The sequence below is a fragment of the Canis lupus genome, chromosome 26 (genome assembly GCF_048164855.1).
Source record: "Canis lupus baileyi chromosome 26, mCanLup2.hap1, whole genome shotgun sequence".
NCBI lineage: Eukaryota > Metazoa > Chordata > Mammalia > Carnivora > Canidae > Canis > Canis lupus.
This window is the reverse complement of record NC_132863.1, coordinates 7,053,456-7,061,500: the sequence shown is the minus strand read 5'-3', so window position 1 is coordinate 7,061,500 and position 8,045 is coordinate 7,053,456. Positions and strand designations below refer to the sequence as shown.

Genomic DNA, 8,045 nt, shown 5'->3' with positions numbered 1-8,045 from the left:
ATAGATGGGGTAAAAAAATATGGTAGCAACTTCACACAAGGGTATGAGACCAAACTTAGAATTACTTGCTCAAGCTATTCAGAATGGAACAGAATTCTTTAAGTGTTCACAATTAGCACAGAAAATATCTGGTTATAGTACTTGTTTTTAAATAGACATTTACTAGTTTACAGTAGGATCCCCCTTGTTACAGGAGACCACTCCCCACCCCCTTGGTATACAGCCTGAAAAGCTAGGAATGCAAATGTTAATGTAATATAAACTTTTATTTACAATTCCAGAATTACAACTTCATATAGTATAACTATGAACAAGTTCACTTACCTTTGGTTTACTGTCTGAGGGAAAGGTAATATAAGAACATAACCTGTCACTTTGGTCTCAGCCTCCCTTTTTAAAAAACATGGATCCAGGATTATAGATTTATAGCAGAATTACTATTCCCAGTCTTTGACAGAAGCTGGGATATGGCATTTGGCACAGCAAAAGCTATTTGCTTTGGCTTCTTGGATAGTGCTATGTATACTGCCTAAATGGTTTCATTACAACATCTCTAGATGTATAGAAGCCCATGTACATGCATCAACCTCATTCCCTTCTGCAGAAACTTTTACTTTTAAATCTGTCTACCAAAATCTTGACAATGACATTGGTTCCAGATTTTGACATCAAGATCAAGCTATCTGAACGAGTAAATTCAAAAGTTCATTCTTAATTTTTAGAATTTTCAGGGTTATAAAGAGTTTATAAATAACACTATTCACAAGCAAATAATACTGACCTGTTGATAATCATAAGAAACTGAATATATTGTTTTGAAAAACATAAGGAATTTCATTAGGTTTAGATAAATTCAGATTACAAATAAAACTTTTCCAGACTATTTAATCAAGGTACTTAAAATGTACACATTCTGAGAACACCCCATTATAGTGACATTATTTCTGAATTTTTCTGCATTCAACTTAAAAGGTGTTCTTCCCAAGAAACTGTATTTTTCTGTCAAATGAGCTTGATTAGATAGGCGAATTAGGTTCATAAAATGGATTTATTAGGACGCCTGGGTAGCTCAGTGGTTGAGCATCTGCCTTCAGCTCAAGGAATGATCCTGGAGTCCCGGGATCGAGCCCCGCATCAGGTTCTCTGCAGGGAAACTGCTTCTCCCTCTGCCTATGTCTCTGCCTCTCTGTGTGTGTGTGTGTGTCTCATGAATAAACAAATAAATCTTTTTAAAAAAAGGATTTACTGCAAACTTTATGTATAAATCATAGACATCAGTATAGAAGTTCATTATTTCATCTTCTTGCCTTATGTCACAAAGCATAATAAATCTCATCTGACCTGCAGTAACAAATGCTGAAACAAACCACTCATTGAACTTGTTCACAGTCTTCAAGTACACATTGACAGCCATGTGTACTCATCTATGAGGTTGAGAAGAGCATGAGCTATGAGTTGGTTCAGATGACCATGATTGTCTTTGTTTTTTTTTTTTTTTTTTTTTTTTTTTTTTCATGATTGTCTTTGGATTCTGCTTTTCTAGCTGGCAAAATTCCATTTCAAAAACTGGATTATCATGGTGGCCAAAAATTATGAAGGAGAAGCTTCCAGACATTTTCTTCAATATATAGCTCCTGTAGGGAGAAGCCAGCAATAGAAACAGCCAGTCACTTCCCTCCATCCCTTGCTTTTTAAAATATATGCATTGAGACTTTTTCACACAACCAATATTTAGACATACCTCTTCATACCTTGGATAGCTTTTCATTATGTGGATATTCTAGGCCAGAGACCAAACCCTGCCAGTTTTCACACCTGAGCTGAGAATAGTTTTAAAGTAGTACCTTCATAATAACTTCTATTCTGACTTTAGGCCCACAAAGCCTAAAATACCATCTGACCTTTTAGGAAAAAAATTGTTAATTCTTATTCTAAAATTCTACAGTCGGCCAGTAGCCTACTGAAAGGCCATTTGGAACTGTTTTCAATCCTCTAAATTTCTATCAATAAGAGGGTATGGTATGGGTAAGGGAATTCACATAGTCAGAGCTAGTGTTAGGACTAGAATGCGTGCTAAAATGAATATAGACATAGAGGATGTTGAGTGTCGTAAGGGCTGTTTGGTGAGAAGTTTTACGGGGTCTGAGTTGGGTTGTAGAAGACCATAGGGGGCCTACCGTATTAGTTGCTTTACGAAGTTGTGTATATCCTAATACTTTTTGTTCTCCTAGTGTTAAGGAGCCCCTGGTGAGAAGGATTGGTATGATGAGTGAAAGGATGTTAAGTATAAACATCATATTAGGGAGAACAATTGAACCTCTGGGAATAAAGGTTTAAGTTTTAAGCAATTACCGGGCTCTGCCACCCTAACAAGCCCTTCTCTCGAGCATAAATTAAGATAAACAAGTTAGATTAAGATAATATTATCTGTTAGTTTTAAGGCACTTTAATAAAGTGGGCCTTATTTCTCTTGTCTTTCTGTTCTGGGAGAAATTATTTAGTAGATAGAAATGGACCTGGATTACTCTGGTCTGAATTCAGATCACGTAGGACTTTAATCGTTGAGCAAATGAACACTTAACAGCTGCTGCACCATTAGGATGTCCTGATTCAAACATTGAGGTCGTAAACCCCATTGTCGAAATGAACTCTCAAGTAGGATTACACTGTTATTCCTAGGGTAACTTGTTCCATTGATCAAAATTTTTGGATCAATAAATGATAAGATATTTTGACTTGTAAGTCTAGATTTTTATCACTCAGAGTTTATTTTGTTCCCTCAGGTCACCCCAACCTAAATTGCTAGCCCATAATAGAAAATTGTTATCCCTGATCAGTTGAATTAAGTCAATCTATTTGGGTTAGTTAATTAAAGCTCCATAGGGTCTTCTCATATTATTATTTTATCCTTGCCTCTTCACGGGAAGGACAATTTCACTGATTGGAAGTAAGAGACAGTTAAACCCTCATGTGGCCATTTATACGAGTCCTTATTTAGAGAACAAACACTTATGCTACCTTTGCATGGTCAGGATACTGTGACCCTTTAACAAATGTCACTGGGCAGGCAGTGCTTCTGATACTGGAAATGCTGGAGGTGATGTTTTGGCAAAGAGGGATGGTTTATGTTTGCCAAATTCCTTTTACTTCTTTTAATCTTTCCTTAGTCAAATACCAGTGTTGAATTAACAATGAGTTTGATAAGCGTTTTATTGTTGGATTAGTTTTATCTTGTCATTAACTATCAGTGGTTATCTGTTCTGATGTAAGCTTATGCAAGAAGAAATAATTGTTACTCATGTTAGTATTATTGTTTCTATTATTAAATAGATTAACCTAGTATCATGTTAGGAGCTGGCTAAATATTTTTGGTATTAAATTAGGTTCATTGTTGAGCTTTCTTAATTGATGGCTGCTTTTAAGCCTACTGTGGTATTATTTATTCTTACTCTCTAAACAAGGTTGTATCCTTTTTTCTGGAAATCTGTACCCTTTTAGATTACATTTTAAACTTACATTAGAATTTTAGGATTTTTTAGGTAAGTTTAAAGTTGAACTGAAATTCTGTTCTGGGTAACCAGCTATTGCCAGGCTTGTTAGGCTTTTCACCTCTATCTATAAATCTTCTCACTGTTTTGCAACCTAGATGAGTTCATCCCAGTGGATTGTTCATAGGTAGCTCATCTGGTTTCGGAGGGTTTAGCTTAAGTTCTCTGTTAAATTATTCTAGTAATAATAGTAATTCATTATGCAAAAGGTAAAAGGGATAATCTGTGCTGTTTATGACTTTTAAGATTTCTTTCACCATTCCCTTATGGTACTTTCTCTATAGCTCCAATTAAATTTTCTATCTCCTATACTTTTATAATGTAACTGCATGTTTTGTTTGGTTATCTTATGAGAATTTTATTTGTAATTGTCTGGGCTAGCCTTAGTTCAAAGTGGTCATTCCTACATGAAACCTTCTGGGTGTGAGGTGCCTGGGTGGCTCCTGCAGTTAAGCATCTTCCTTCAGCTCAGGTCATGATCCCGGGGTCTTGGGATCGAGCTCTGCATCGGGCTCCCTGCTCAGTGGGGAGCTTGCTTCTCCCTCTCCTGTTGCCCCTGTTTGTTCTCTCTCTTTAAAAACAAAACAAAACAAAAAAAGAAATCTGGGTGTAAGCCAGATGCTTCATTTAAGCTACACTTTGATTTACCCAAGCACACTTTCCAGTACGCTTACCTTGTTACAACTTATCTCCTCTTGCGTTTTAGTGCTTTTAATATGTTTAGGTTTTATTACTTGAGGAGGGTGTTGGGCAGTATGTACGTGCTTCATGGCCCAATTCAATTAAGCTCTCCATTCTTAATTTACTACTAAATCCACCCTTGGTTTTTAGTTTCATAAAAACTTCTGTAGGGTGTTCTTATATAGAAAAGGTAGCCCATTTCTTCCCACCCCATGGGTTACACCTCTATCTAACTTCTTTATGTATAATGATTATGCTTACTTTTTTTTTCCTTTTAAGGGTTTGCTGAAGATGGCAGTATATAGACTGGATTAGCAAGGGGTGGTGAGATTTATCAGGGTCTATTGATTATAGAACAGGCTCCTCTAGAGAGAGAGAAAGCACCTTTGAGTTTTAAGCTTTTGCTAGTAGTTCTCTGGTGAATTATAAATGACTTATGTTTAGGGCTAAGCATAGTGCGATATCTAATCCCAGTCTGGGACTTAGCTGTAGTCAGAAATGTTAAAGTCACTTTCATAGTATATATTTATAATAACTGTAGTTTTTTACAGCTTAAATTTTAACTTTAGTATATAATCATCTTTAATATGCTTTATCCCGTAGGCCTATTAATGTGGGTTAATTGTATGACTACGGTGGGCTGGCGCAAAATTTACCAATGCTTTTTAATATAGCTTTGTTGAACTTTCACTCATGGCTTAATTTTTATCACTGTGGTATCCTGTGGGGTGTGGTTGAGCATGGCATCATGAGCTACGTTATTCAGGGTGCTTGATACCTGCTCCTTTCAATCATTTATGATTTGGAGGGCATTTTCACCGGGGTGCAGAGGCTTGCATGTGTAATCTTATTAAGAACTAATATGAAGGCCAGGACCAAACTTTTATGTTTACAGAGTCTTATGACTCATCTAAGCATAGTGCCTTGCTTTATTAATTAAACTACATTAACAGGTACTGTTTGTTAAAATTTGGCTTTAGGGATCCCTGGGTGGCGCAGCGGTTTGGCGCCTGCCTTTGGCCCAGGGCGCGATCCTGGAGACCTGGGATCGAATCCCACGTCGGGCTCCCTGCATGGAGCCTGCTTCTCCCTCTGCCTGTGTCTCTGCCTCTCTCTCTCTCTGTGACTATCATAAAAAAAAAAAAATTAATTAAAAAAAATAAAATTTGGCTTTATATTTTATGGTGTTAATTTATGTTACTTGTGAAATTTAAGTATTGGTTGTTTTGGGTTTACATGATGAATATATTCAATAGGTGGGAGGTAGACTGAAAGATTATCTATAGATAGATTGTAAAGTATTAGGCCTGTGTTATAATTGATTATTTGATTGGGATTATTTAATCTATTATGTAAAATTTGTAGACATCTTAACCTTATACATGTTGCATATATTTAGTCCTGTTTTGGGGGTCTGGCAGGACAATTAGTATTTGTATACCTTTTAAGATTATGGGAAGTAAGAAAACTACAAGTTATTTTACTGTGTCAAGACCTTTAGTTATAGCTGAGTGATACCAGTCCCTCCCACCCCACCAACTAAAATTTAAAAATACCAAATGTATGACATCACAGTTACGTGTAATCATGGGCTTATTAGTCATTAGTCCATCCAGATGTCCTATTTGAGAAGATTAGCAGGATAGGAGTAAAAAATTACTATATTCATGAGGTAAGAACCAGATGCCAGGTATAGTTTCAGTATAGAAACCCCCGCATTTATATGGACCTGGAGCGAGAAGAGGACTACTTCCCACAAAGGTTACTGGTTTCTCAAGGCTTGCTGACTAAGCTCTTCTGGACTCAGTGAAGTGCATTTTTGCTCTGAAATATTGCTGAGAATTAATTTTGACTTACATGTCCCTATGTAAAATTAATAATTACATGTACATGCTTATATGCAAGAGGCATTCCATTAATGCACGATAATACATATGGGGGGTCCTTATTGTATGTATTATTATACATGGAATATACATGCCCAATGTGGGGCTCAATCCCAGGACCTGGAGATCATAACTTGAGCCAGGCAGACACTTAACCATCTGAACCACCCAGGTACCCCAATGCATTTTTTTTTTTTTTTGACAAATAATGGAAAATGGCCCTGGAAAGAAATCACAGCCATTTATTTCTTATCAGCTGTGCCTCTTCCCTACATGCTTCCAGTGTAAATACTTTTTTTTTTTTAAGATTTTATTTATTCATGAGAGACACAGAGACAGAGAGAGAGAGAATGGCAGAGACACAGGCAAGAGGGAGAAGCAGGCTCCATGCAGGGAGCCCGATGTGGGACTCCATCCCGGGTCTCCAGGATCACGTCCTGAGCTGAAGGCAGATGCTTAACCATTGAGCCACCCAGGCATCCCCAGTGTAAATTACTAATCTTTCTAAATTTTGCTGTCCCATTATTGGAATTTCAATTCCTTTCATCGTAAGTTAGCTTAAGCACTTTTCCTTTTTTCTTTTTAAAAGATTTTATTTCTTCGAGAGAGAGAAAGTGAAAGACAGAACACGAGCGGTGGGGAAGGGCTAAGTGAGAGGAAGAAGCAGACTCCCCACTGAACAGGAACCCCAAAATGGGGCTGGATCCCAGGACCCCGGGATCATGACCTGAGCCAAAGCAGACACTTAATCGACTGAGTCACCAGGCGCCCTGGCTGAGTACTTTTTCATTTATAAACTGCATGTTCTTGACTTTTGCTCATTTTTCTTTCAGGTGGTTAGGTTATTGGTATTTACCAGCTCTTTTGTTTTATAACAGTTCTTTATATATTAAGGCAACTGGGTTTTGTCCTATGAATAGCAAACTTTTTTTCCAATTTTTTCATTTTCAAAGACTTTTTAAAAAAGGAATTTCCCCTAAATAGACTTTATATGTACATAAATGTAGCAGTCTTTTCCTTTATGGCTTCTGTATTTTATGTCTTACTTAGGAAGATCATCCCTATTTGGAGACAATCAAAAACAACCCTCGACTTTTCTTCTGGTACTTTTATGTTTTTAAAAGTACCTTAATCCATCTGGAATTGACTTTGGTGTAAGGAGTAAGGTATGGCTCCAGCTGGCACTCAGCTGTCCCAAAGCCATTTATTGAATAATCCATCTTTTTTTTCACTGCTTTGAAATGCCACCTTTCCATATGTATTTGGGTCTATTTTGGATCCCCTAATTTGTTCCATTGATCTATCTGTACATTCATATGCTATTTTAAATTTCTTTAATTAAGTATAGTTTTATAATGCCTTTTATTATTTGGGATGGATAGTCTCCCCTGCTAACCTTCATTTATAGAATTTTTTTGGCTATCCTTGCATTTTTTACTTTTCTTATGAACTTTAGAATCAGCTTGTCTCATTTAAAAGTAGATATTTGCATTGACATTGCATTAAATTTCCAGATAAATTCAGAGAGAAAAAATATGATTTTTTTCTATTTGAAAAGTGTGTTTTTTTTTCATTTTAATTTATTTATGATAGTCACACAGAGAGAGAGAGAGAGAGAGAGGCAGAGACATAGGCAGAGGGAGAAGCAGGCTCCATGCACCGGGAGCCCGACGTGGGACTCGATCCCGGGTCTCCAGGATCGCGCCCTGGGCCAAAGGCAGGCGCTAAACCGCTGCGCCACCCAGGGATCCCTAAAAAGTGTGTTTTCAATTAAAATTAAAAAAGAGGGGATCCCTGGGTGGCGCAGCGGTTTGGCGCCTGCCTTTGGCCCAGGGCGCGATCCTGGAGACCCGGGATCGAATCCCACGTCGGGCTCCCGGTGCATGGAGCCTGCTTCTCTCTCTGCCTATGTCTCTGCCTCTCTCTCTCT

The 8,045-nt window shown here is 37.5% G+C and overlaps 1 pseudogene; it reads right to left on the bottom strand.

Annotated features, from left to right (window-relative positions):
* Positions 1 to 965: 965 nt before the first annotated feature.
* On the bottom strand, positions 966 to 1,615 carry LOC140618861 (trafficking protein particle complex subunit 2-like; annotated as a pseudogene).
* Positions 1,616 to 8,045: the final 6,430 nt, after the last annotated feature.